This window comes from Gopherus evgoodei, chromosome 6 (genome assembly GCF_007399415.2).
Source record: "Gopherus evgoodei ecotype Sinaloan lineage chromosome 6, rGopEvg1_v1.p, whole genome shotgun sequence".
NCBI lineage: Eukaryota > Metazoa > Chordata > Testudines > Testudinidae > Gopherus > Gopherus evgoodei.
In genome coordinates this window covers 101,233,654-101,245,661 of record NC_044327.1, presented here as the reverse complement: position 1 = coordinate 101,245,661, position 12,008 = coordinate 101,233,654, and the positions used below count along the sequence as shown (strand labels likewise).

At 45.3% G+C, this 12,008-nt stretch overlaps 1 protein-coding gene across 1 annotated transcript in view; it reads left to right on the top strand.

Annotated features, from left to right (window-relative positions):
- The first annotated feature begins 9,553 nt into the window (after positions 1-9,553).
- The window catches only part of IL31RA (interleukin 31 receptor A), an 88,824-nt gene continuing 86,369 nt past the window's right edge, over positions 9,554-12,008 (top strand). Inside the window, 1 exon segment of the mRNA XM_030567313.1 lies at positions 9,554-9,585. The gene's annotated coding sequence lies outside the window, so the exon portion shown is untranslated.

Sequence of the window (12,008 nt, the reverse complement as noted above, 5' to 3'; positions counted from 1 at the left end):
CGTCGTCGTCGTCCTTATCTTCCCCGTCCGCGGAATCCTCAGCCGTGGCTGAGATTACCCCCTCCTTGGAATCCACGGACAGGGGTGGGGCAGTGGTGGCGGACCCCCCTAGAATAGCTTGCAGCTCAACGTAGAAGAGGCATGTCTGCGGCTCTGCCCCGGACCTTCCGTTTGCTTCTTTGGTTTTCTGGTAGACTTGTCTGAGCTTCTTAACTTTCACGCGGCACTGTAGTGAGTCCCTATTGTGGCCTCTCTCCATCATGCCCCTGGAGATTTTTTCAAATGTTTTTTCGTTTCATCTTTTGGAACATAGTTCTGCTAGAACGGAATCCTCTCCCCATATAGTGATCAGATCCAGTACCTCCCGTACAGTCCATGCTGGTGCTCTTTTTTGATTCTTGGACTGCATGGTTACCGGTGCTGATGAGCTCTGCGTGGTCACCTGTGCTCTCCATGCTAGGCAAACAGGAAATGAAATTCAAAAGTTCACGGGGATTTTCCTGTCTCCCTGGCCAGTGCATCCGAGTTCAGATTGCTGTCCAGAGCGGTCACAATGGTGCACTGTGGGATAGGTCCTGGAGGCCAATACCATTGAATTATGGCCCCACTAACCCTAATTTGAAATGGCAATGTCGATTTTGACACTACTCCCTTCATTGGGGAGGAGTACAGAAATCGATTTTAAGAGCCCTTTATGTCGAAGTAAATGGCTTCGTTGTGTGGACGGGTGCAGGGTTAATTCGATTTAACGCTGCTAAATTCGAACTAAACTTGTAGTGTAGACCAGGCCTTAGGATAAAAATTGTCAAGCGGACACTGATTTTGACCTGTTAGAGCCAATTTTAGTAAATGGGGTCTACCCTCTTTAAAGGTCGTAACTGGAAAAGGGAAGCAGCAGCCATGATCCAGCAGCCATACTAACATGGTTATGGCCCAGCCACTCCCTACTTTCCAGCTAGGACATTACTGGGGTAGTGGAGAGAAGGAGTTTGTGTGTTGGGCCTTCTCCTTCAAGGTTACCCTCTTCCCCCTCATTGCAGGAACAGCAACCTAGCCAATACAGTTCCTGCCTGACTGCCCACTGTGCAGCTAGGACAATTTCAGGATGGGAGGAGATGTCTGCCCATTTGAGGGGATTCCCACATGTCACTGTGTAGCTGTGCCCTAAATGCAAAGTGCACACTGTGGACCAGAAAACATGTTTCTGGTACTGATTTCAATGACTATACTTTTTATCCATATTTGCTATTTAATTTTATTGTTTGAGTCTATTTGTTTCTAAATGTCCTTCAGTCTGATACATAATAGTGTTTCCATTTGATAAATCACATAAGACACTTTAAAAAAGAAAAAAAAAAGACTTAGTTTCTTCCCATTGAATCATTACAAATAGATTTAACAGCCTGGATAACTTATGCTGATTTCACTAAATGCTTCTGGACTTTATCCTGTCGTGATAAGAACCCTATTTCAATCCAGCAAAACCTTTAAGTATGTGCTTAACTTTAAGAATCTAAGTAGTCCCATAGAAGTCAACGGATGACTCGCATTCCTTTAAGTTAAGCACATGCTTAAAAACTTTGCTAGATTTGGTTAGAGTGCTCAGCACTCTGCAGGACTGAGCCATTTTTGAGTTGATGGTACTAACTAAAAACAATACATTGTCTGTCAGCACAGGGAATCATTAGACAAAATCCAGGATACAGCTGCGGATGCTACAAAAATAAAAACATAGGACCAAACCCTGAACTACTTGCCCATGCCTCATTCAGACAAAACTTTGTGATATCTAGGGGAGTTTTGTCTGAATAAGTAGTGAATTCAGGTTTAGTCCATGATTTTGGTCAGCACTGATTGTTAAATTATTGATTCACAAGAGTTTACGGCTTGCAAAGTATCTAAATAGTTAAAAAAAACTAAGAAATTTAAAATGTTGGGGTACACTATCATATTAAAATACTGTTTAGCAGTATTTTAATATATTTTAATGCAGAAACAAAACAGAACAAAAGTATCTCCTGGAGCACGTGACCCAAACATGTCCACTTAGTGCACCCAAACAAACTTAACTCTGCCCTGCAGTAGAATCATGGAATTAGAGCTGGTCAAAAACATTTCATCTGAATGATTTTCTGATGAAAAATGTCCTTTTCGCAAAATGGAAATTTTGTACTAGAAAACAACTTTTGCCAAAAATACTCAATTTTCCAACAAAAAAATCAGGATAATGGCTCCCTAACTGCTTGCCAGGACAACTCTTGTCAATTTCACTTTCTGCAAAGTCTGAATCTGCATGATGGAAGTTCTCTGGAGTTGCAGACTTTGGGAGCTTGGGCAGCTGCAGAGTGAAATTGATGTTCTTGTTATCTAGATTTGGTACCAACTCTTGATATGCAGTTTGGGGCCAACCATCAATTGAAGCTGGCTGGGGTTCAACTGAGATACAAGGTGAGGGAAAGAAGATACCTGCACTGGCAGAGGACTGGAGGAGACTTTGTTTTCCTGGAATATCCCGATTCCACCAAGGACTTCCAGGATTAATTTGCAATGGACAGATTTATAGACACTCAGCTGGATTTAGACTTGCAGATCAGGTTCAGCAAAAGGTGGTCAAAGGCACTTTGAAAGGCTGTAGAATTTTCCGTGGAACTTGACTCTCCTTGCAGCAGTGCACCGGAAGAGTAAGCATTTCTAGTTAGGAAGATGAAATCTGATTGCCATGAGCCTTGTATATACAGCTCCATGTCTAATATGCATGATGGGGGGGGGGGAAGGGATTCTAATCTGGTTTGCTTTTGAAGGATTAAGCTGAAGTAATGAATTTTTCTATTAAACAAGGGAAATTGGCAATAATGCAAAAATGAAGGGAAGCGATTGAGTTAAATGTGCTGGTACTGTGGAAAATGGTCACAGAAAGGATTGTTATAAATGTAGACTGGCTAGGGCAGAGCAACACAAGTGCTTATGAAGATCCTTCATCCAGTTCAGGAAATGGGGGATGTAGGGAGGTACAAGGATCAGCCCAACAGTTTTAGATCTGGGCAGTTAAACAATAATGAGAGCCTAACTATTGAGTGTGTAATAGGATCTGTGAAAGGTATGGAGATAGTGGATGGTGGTTAAATGTAAATTTAAGACATAAGACCTGCTGAAAAAGCTAGGGAATAAGGGATCCAAAACCTGACTGGGGAACCTGCACTTTTTTGAAAACTGGATCTCTGGAATTTAGATAGAAATCTGGATAGCTAAGATGGTGCATTAGCTAATAATTGGTTTGGATTTTATTATGGCTAATGTAATAAATACCAGGAATAGTGTCTTACAAATGTGTGGACATTGCCTTTAAAAATGTGGCTGAGGTGCAGCAGATGATTTGTAGGCATTTTGTGGTAGCTTTCTAGCAAAAGTAACATGGCAAGTAGTTGTAATCCGTTTTGCCACCTAGAGCTCAGGCAACTTTTAGCTGCTAAAATTCTGTGTTCAGATCCAGAACAGATTCCTGACCATTTGCTGAATGGTTTTTGACCATCTGTAAATAGTTTTGGGGAAAAAAAGGGGTGGGGGGGGGAGAACCATGCTTACAAAATGTGAACCAATGAATCTAATAAATGCTAAGAGTAAAACTATAAAGGGGAGGGGTGCAAGTGAGTTCCCAGAGTTTCTATTGGACTTGGTCCAGTGCAGTGCTGTTCATTTAAATGAGCAACAGTAGAATGGTCCAAGATGTTCTGGCTGAGAATCAGGAGTTGTTCTCCCAATCCAAGAAAGATATAGGTTGTATGGCAGTGGTCCAGCACAAGATTGATACTGGGAAACATTGGACAATTAAACTGCCACCTTATTGTTTACCAATAACTAAGAGGGAAGAGGCATCGCAAGTCATTGAGGAAATATATTAGCAACATATGATTGAGCCTCCCACTGGTCCTTGGGTCTCATCTATAGTTTTGGTAAAGAAAAAGAGTGGCAGCACCAGACTCTGAAATAGAGAAAATTAAATGAAGTCACTTTAAAGGATTTATCCAGTGCCACAAACAGAGGATACCCTGGATGCTGGTACAGGTCCAATCTGGTTTTCCACACTGGATCTTAAAAGTGAGCATGGGCAAGTGGAAACTGAGCCAAAGATCAGTGAAACAACTGTTTCACAGCAGCTCAAGGCTTGTGGGAACATAAAGTGCTGGCTTTTGGCTTGTACAACACACCAGACACATTTGAAAGGCTAATGGAAAGGGTATTACATGGCATGCCCCTCTTAGCTGGTTTGCTATGCCTAGGTGAGACCTTGGTGCATGCTAAAACCTTTGAACAAGAGCTAATACTTAAAAATAATCTTTGATAAATTTATGATTTGGCAATCTGAAACTGAACCCAAAGAAAAGTTATTACAAAAATATTTACTGTGGGCACACAATCGGTGAAGGAGTAATTTCCACTGAGGAAAGAGAAAATTGAAATTGTACAGAAATGGTCACTTCCCCACTCTGTGCAGAACAGGACTCTGCTCCTATTACAAAAAGCTTATCTGTTGCAAAATTGCAAAACCACTGCATAGGTTGCATGAGACAGGAAAATCATTTCTGTGGTCAACAGTGTGCAAATTAGCATTTTCAGAGTTTAAAAAAAGGCTCTTGTAACTGCTCCCATTTTACCTTACAATTACGTGTTACAAATCCCCTTTCATATTTGACACAGATGCTTGTATTTGTGGTGTGGTGGCAGTTTTGAAAGAACAACACTTTGATGGGGTGTGCTCCCTGCAGGAGCAGAATTAGACTAGGAGGGCCCAGTCAGCTAATTATGCTGCAAACAGAAGAGTTTTAGGAGGCAGTTAATTAGAAAGAGGCTCACCTGTGCAGGAACAAATTGGTCTATAAATCCAGGTAGTAGGCTACAGACAGAGGCTACTGGGAAAGGGTAGACACTCCCTGGGAAGGGGGAGGAGTTGTACCAGTGGTAGGAAGCAGTCTGAGGAAGGAGGAGTGAGGGCTGAGAGAGGAAAGCCCAGGACTGCTGAGCTGAGGGTCCCTGGACAGGAACCTACTGTGGACAGTGGGCCTGGGTTCCCCTACCCACCACTGGGGAGGCCAGGGCATGGGGAATGCCGGCTAGCAGGTCTTGAAAGACTGAATTCCCTGGACGGGGAGGACTTTGGTGACCTGGCTGGACAGCCAAGCCATGAAGAGGAGGCTGCAGATCCAGGAGTGAGTGGAGCTGCAGACCGAGACAGGATGTGGGGAAGATGCCACCAGAGGGAGAGTACAAATTGGCAGAGCTAATTCCCAGGACAACCAGCAGGAGACAAGCGGTGAGCGGAACCTGTGACAAACACAAAGGACTTAAGAGGGTAGTGGTTTATTACATCAAAAGTCTAAGTTCTCCAGATTTAAATTATTGCACCATCAAAACTGAATTCCTGTAAGTGGCTAAATCTGTAGAAGGCTTACAATATTATTATTTATAGGGGAAGTTTGTGGTTAAGACAGAGAATACACCCTTGCCATGCCTCTTTCTATTTTAGGTGACTGGAAGAACTGTAGTGCTATGATTTCACTGTCGCACACAGACCTGGTGCTTGATGCCTTGTCCAGACTACTTTGATGGGAGGCTAATTACAGACACTACTGTAATAAAAAGAGCAAGGAATTTTGTTTGCTCAAGGGAATGTGTGTACTCAGGAAAAGATGTCTGTCTCCCTTCACATAATTTGTAGAAGTGCAAACATTCTTGGTTCCTCCACTGGGACAGTGCATGTGGAGGTTGCAGGAATGGACTGCAGAACAGCTAAAAGCTTCCCAAAGGGAGGAACTTGATATCCACATACCGCATGATTGGAAAATCATTTAACAAATGGAACTATCTTGGAAGGTAGCATCACCTCAAATAAAATAAAAGCTTTCTGGTCACAGTGAGAAAGCTTGGACTTTAAAGATGAAATATTGTATGGGGCGGGGACAGGGGCATAGCAGCTTGTAACAGGAAAAGAGAGGTTCTGAGGTTGTTGTGATTTTAAAACTGCTGAACATTTTGGGGTTTCAAAAACTTTAGCCAAGCTAAGGGAGGATTTCTACTGAGAAAATGCTGTCAGGATGTAGAGATTACTTCCCTGCACCAATGTGATGCTGGAATTTCAAAGAAGGATTCCCATAAGACAGGAACAGTCCAAATGCAGCCATATGTTGTGAGTGCACTGGTGCAGTGCATTGCTACTTATGTGCTTGGGCTTCTGTCTGAGACTGAGGATGACAATGAATATTTGCTAGTTCCTACTGACTTCACAAAAGCAATTGAAGTTTGCCGGCTTAGGCCTGGTCTACACTATGAGTTTATCTCGAATTTAGCAGCGTTAAACCGAATTAACCCTGCACCCGTCCACACAACAAAGCCCTTTATATCGATATAAAGGGCTCTTAATATCGATATCTGTACTCCTTCCCGATGAGGGGAGTAGTGCTGAAATCAGTATTGCCATTTCGAATTAGGGTAGTGTGGTCACAATTTGACGGTATTGACCTCCGGGAGCTATTCCACAATGCACCATTGTGACTCTGGACAGCCATCTGAACTCAGATGCGTGGACAGGAAAAGCCCTGTGAACTTTTCAATTTAATTTCCTGTTTGCCTGGCATGGAGAGCTGATAAGCACAGGGGACATGCAGTCCCAGAATCAAAAAAGAGCTCCAGCATGGATCATACGGGAGGTACTGAAGCTGATCTCTGTATGGGGAGATGAATCTGTTCTATTAGAACTCCATTCCAATAGATGAAATGTCAAAACATTTGACAAAATCTCCAAGGCTATGACAGACAGAGGCCGCAGCAGGGATTCAACACAGTGCTGCGTGAAACTTAAGAAACTGAGACAAGCATACCAGAAAGCCAAAGCATCAAATGGACGCTTATGGAGGGAGGGGCGAGTGATGACTGTAGCTATCTCACAGTTTCTGCACTCTCCGAAGACCATTTGAATTCTTGGCTGAGCTCCCAAAGCCTGAAGGGTCAAAAACATTGTCGCAGGTGGTTCAGGGTATATGTTGTCAGCCTGTCCCCCTCCTTCCCCCCCATGAATGCAAAGGGAAAAAAATTGTTTCTTGCTGTTTTTCAATGTCACCATATATTTACTGGATGCTGCTGGCAGATGCAGTGCTGCAGCACTACACTGCAGCATAGCATCCCCTTCCCTTCCCTGGCAGACGGCAGACACTACAGTAGGACTGGTATCTGTCCTCGTTGTCCTGTGAGTGCTCCTGGCTGGCCTGGGTGAGATCAGCCGGGGGTGCCTGGGCAAAAATGGGAAAGACTCCAGCTCCTTTTCTTCTTTTAGCTAATGGAGATTTATTCCTGCCTAGAATATCATGGCACCTGGAGGCTGCCCTCCCCTCTTTTGATCTCTGCTTAGAGAGGCAATAAAGTGAGTGTTTCTTATTCATGCATTCTTTATTACTTCATCACACAAATGGGATAAATGCCACAGTAGCCCTGGGGTGGTGGTGGAGGGAAGCAATGGATGGGGTTATTGCAGGGGCACCCTCTAGAATGGCATGCGGCTCATCATTTCTGCAGGATGCCTGAGGCTCTGACCCAGATTGGCCGTTTGCATCTCTGGTTCTTTAGTAGGCTTGCTTGAAATTCTAGGCAGGACTGAGTCTCCATTAGACAAAGCTTAAAGAAGAGAATGACCTGTGCATCCCTCCAACCCACCCAAGGACCAGTGGGAGGCTCAATCGTGTGTTGCTAATATATCATCTGTTCTCAACATCCAATAGACATATGGTGACAGTGAAAAAAGGCTGAATGGGCTCCATGGTTGCTGTGCTATTGCATCTGCCCCGGGGAATCCAGGGAAAAGGGCTCAAAATGATTGTCTGCTGTTGCTTTCATTGAGGGAGGATTGACTGATGACATTTACCCATAACCACTCATGACAAATTTTTGGCCCCATCAGGCAGTGGGATCTCAACCCAGCATTCTGATGGGCGGGGGAGACTGTGGGAACTATGGGATAGCTACCCACAGTGCAGTGCTCTGTAAGTTGATGCTAGCCTTGGTCCATGGACGTACACTGCTGAATTAATGTGCTTAGGTTGGTCATGTGTACTTGACCTTTATACAATCTGTTTCACAAAATCAGTTTCTGTAAAATCGGAATAATCCCATAGTGTAGCCATATCCTAAGAAACCAAGAGGCTGTAAAAGCATAAGTGGTTCTAGTGAAGGATTTCATCAGAGTTGGGGTTCCTCCTACAAGGTGAATTACACACAACTCAAGGGAGAAACTTTGAAGCCAGTGTGTTTCAAGAAGATTGTGAGATTCTTGGAAGTGACAAAAACCACACCCCTTGACAATCTGGTGGAATGGGTGAGTAGTTCAATCACTCTGAAGGTTCAGTAGGCTATCGTTAGTGCTGGTGTACAGAGAGAGCCTTCTGAATCCTCAGTCTCATTGAACAATTCAACTATCCTGGTAAATAAGCAGGACTCTATCAATTTCTCCTCCTAATGGAAACAATCCACGGGGCCTTGAAGCTGTGCTAAACGCTTGGATTCAAAAGGGTAAGAGTATCTACATCCTTGCAAGTCTAGTCCTTTCCTCCCCTGTTTTGTACCTCTGCTTCAGTCATATTATGCCTTTCATTGTTTTGTGATACTGAAGGATGGATCCTTTTCCTAGATCAAGGGCATAAGCCTTCTAAAAAATTACCCTACAACCTCAGTTTTATCAACATAACTCCTATGCACGCCTCGTTGTATGAATCATTTTTCCCCGGGGCGTGGTGGTGGGGAAATCACTGTGTTCCTGAGGAAGAATAGCTTAACATCCTTTCCCATTCTAATTGTTTCAATGCATTTGAAATCTCCGCAGTAGTATGGCAAAGGGAAGAAAGCAGCCTGCAACTTGTGCGGGATCTAGTGTGATTCCCTATTCATACAATGAAGGGTTTTACTGTAAAACAATTTCAGCTTAGAATCGTTTTTGATTGTTTCTGGTTTACAGTGTTGATGCCTTAACTACCTCGGAAGTACTTAGTGCGGCCCCCCCGGCCCTGTCCCTGGCTGGGATACCAGCCTATGGCCGGGGGAAGGGACCTGGCCCTACCCCCTCTCCTGATCGTTTTCGGAAGGGGAGGTATGGGGGGAAGCCGCGCGCTGCGGTCTCAGGCCGCGGGGCCACGGCACTCACAGCTCGCCTGGACTTAAGCGTCTGGTCCTGCGCGTGGAGAAAAGCGCCCTGGGGAAAAGACCCGCGCCCGGAGCTGCTTCCTGTCTCTTGAGCTGGCGGCATCGGGCTGGGCCCTTCGGGTGTCTCTCCCGGCAGCGGGTCCTGCCCCTTCCCAGGGGGCGGCATATCACAGCCGCTGCTCCGCAGGCGGGAGGCAGGGGGCGCCGGGCTGAGGGGCGCTGTCTGCCCCGCGCAGGGCCGGCTCCCTGGCCGCTATCAGCAGGTGAGAGCGCGCGCGCCCCGCCCCTCAGCCCGCGCGGCGGCTCCGAGCGCTTCTCTCAGCGCAGGGCGGGTAGGCGCCCGGGCCGCGTCTCGGGGGCGAGGCTGGTGCTTGTTGCGGGGCTTGGCAGGTTTGTGAGCGGCGGGTGAGTTGGAGGGATGCACGGGGGCTGCGATCCGTCAGACGCGGCGTGTCTCGGGTGTGTTGGAGGGTTCCCCGGGGTTACGATCCGTCAGAGGCGGCGTGTCTCGGGTGAGTTGCAGGGATGCACGGGGGCTGCGATCCGTCAGAGGCAGCGTGTCTCGGGTGGGTTGGAGGGTTCCCCGGGGGTTACGATCTGTCAGACGCGGCGTGTCTCGGGTGGGTTGGAGGGTTCCCCGGGGGTTACGATCCGTCAGAGGCGGTGTGTTTCGGGTGGGTTGGAGGGATGCACGGGGGGCTGGGATCCACTCAGAGGCCATGTGTCTCAGGTGAGTTGGAGGGATGCATGGGGTGCTTCGATCCACTCAGAGGCGACATGTCTCGGGTGGGTTGGAGGGATGCACGAGGGACTGGGATTCAATTAGAGACAGCGTGTCTCGAGTAGGTTGGAGGAATGCAAGGGGACTGTGATCTTTATAAGGTCTGAGTGTCATTTGTGGAGTGTGCTTGTACACTTGCTTCACCTACCCTGTTCTTTCTCTGCTTCTTTTCCCCTCTTTCATTATGTCCAGTACCAGTCTACCGTGCTCCTGTAACATTGTGGGCACACCGGGTGTGGCACTAGCTCCTGTCCTGGGGAAGAACCTCTTTGTCTTGTCACCACACTGACACTTTGTCACTTCTCCAAATCTCACCTGAAAATCTTTCCTACGAACTCTGGATTTCTCTCTTCCAGTTATTTAACTCTGTAATCTCTTTGGGATGTAATTTATATGAAAGATGATGTATACATGCTAGCTGTATTGTGTTTGTTTCCTAACACCCTACCATCCATCACATATGGAGGAAAATTCTAGTTTCCTAAATGCCCAAACCCCCAATACACAGAATCTCTGTGGGATTTTGTTTCCTAAATACCCTCTCCTCCCCAGGGGCCCAGACATTCCTTCTTTGTCATTTATTTTATTTTTTTAACTATCTTTGGGTCCAAACAGGAAAAAGTGTTACTTGTACTTTGCTTAGTAACTTCCTATTTCATTATAGCGTCCTTTAATCTTTAGAGGGGGAGGGAGGATGCACTTGCTTAAAGAGAAATCCCTATTGTACAGCTACAATAAGTTAGACTTATCGTATGAATAGTGGTGTTTCTGTTAAATCTGTAGGATGTCCATTGTGGAAGAGTAACTGATTTTTGCTGGAAGTGATGCCTGCATGAGTTCAGAACAGTCTAGAATAGATAGCAGTCTCCATTGGTGCTGAGCAGCCTGATTATATCTTCAGTCCTGACCAGAGGATATATAAGAAGGTTGCAGCTCAAGCATCTATTCAGTTTTTTCACTGCCTATATCAGTAAAAGTTGAAATTCAGACTAATTGTCAGTCTCTTTTTGAGCACTGTTTTTCTAAAAAGTTTAATTGCTATACTTTTATGTAGTGTAGGCTTTTTGCCAGATGCTTGCTGTTTAGGGCATTGTGGTTTTGCTCTTGATTCCACTGAGCTGCTTCTGGCTGTTGTGGAGCATCCAGACAACTCATTTCTATAACGATACAGTGTCTAGAGCAGAAAAACATATTTGGTGCTGCTTTGCCTAGCGGAGGAACACATAATGAGTTGATGCTTGTATATAAGGCTTTCACAAACTCCACATGCAGAACCTAGTAAAACATCCTTAAACTTTCCTTTTAGAGTTGGCTATGTGGGTGTTGTCTCCTGAGGCGGATTGCCTAGAAGAGTTCATGACTAGATTCCGTTTCAATCTATAGCCAGCTACTGGGTGCCAGGTGGGTTTCATGCACAAAGGAAGCATGATGTGCAAGGACTTAATTAAATCATCTTATGGCACAGATTCCAATGCTGAGAGTCATTCTAAACTGTCCTTTGAACATGTGGTTCCCCCCAGTTCAACCCAGTGAATAAGAAGGGGTTTGCTCCAAGATCAAGCACCCCTTGAACACTGACATAAAATCCGCATATCACTTAAGTCTTTGCTGCAATTGAAAACCCACAGCTGGCCCATGCCAGTTTGCTTGGCTCAGGCTCCCCTGCTGTTGGGCTCAGGCTGTAGCCTAACTCTGGTACCTTCCCATCTTGCAGGGTCCTTCAGCCCAAGCCTGCACCATAATTAAACAGCTCTTTAGCCCAAGTTGGCTGAAACAGGCCAGCCCCAGGTGTCAAATTGCAGTGCAGACATATTCGTAAGACTCTCTTTTTCAGCAATATTGTTCCTTCTCATAGATAAAGGAGAAGAAACAATGAAGATAAGAGTTTCATGACACTCTGTAGTAGCATAACAATGTTATGTAGAAAACCTAACCTATGAGGAAAAGCTTAAAAAAACCCAAAACACTGGGCATGTTTAATTTTGAGAAAAGAAGCCCAAGAGAAGACTAAGTCTTCATATATGTTAAGGGTTGTTATAAAGAGAAC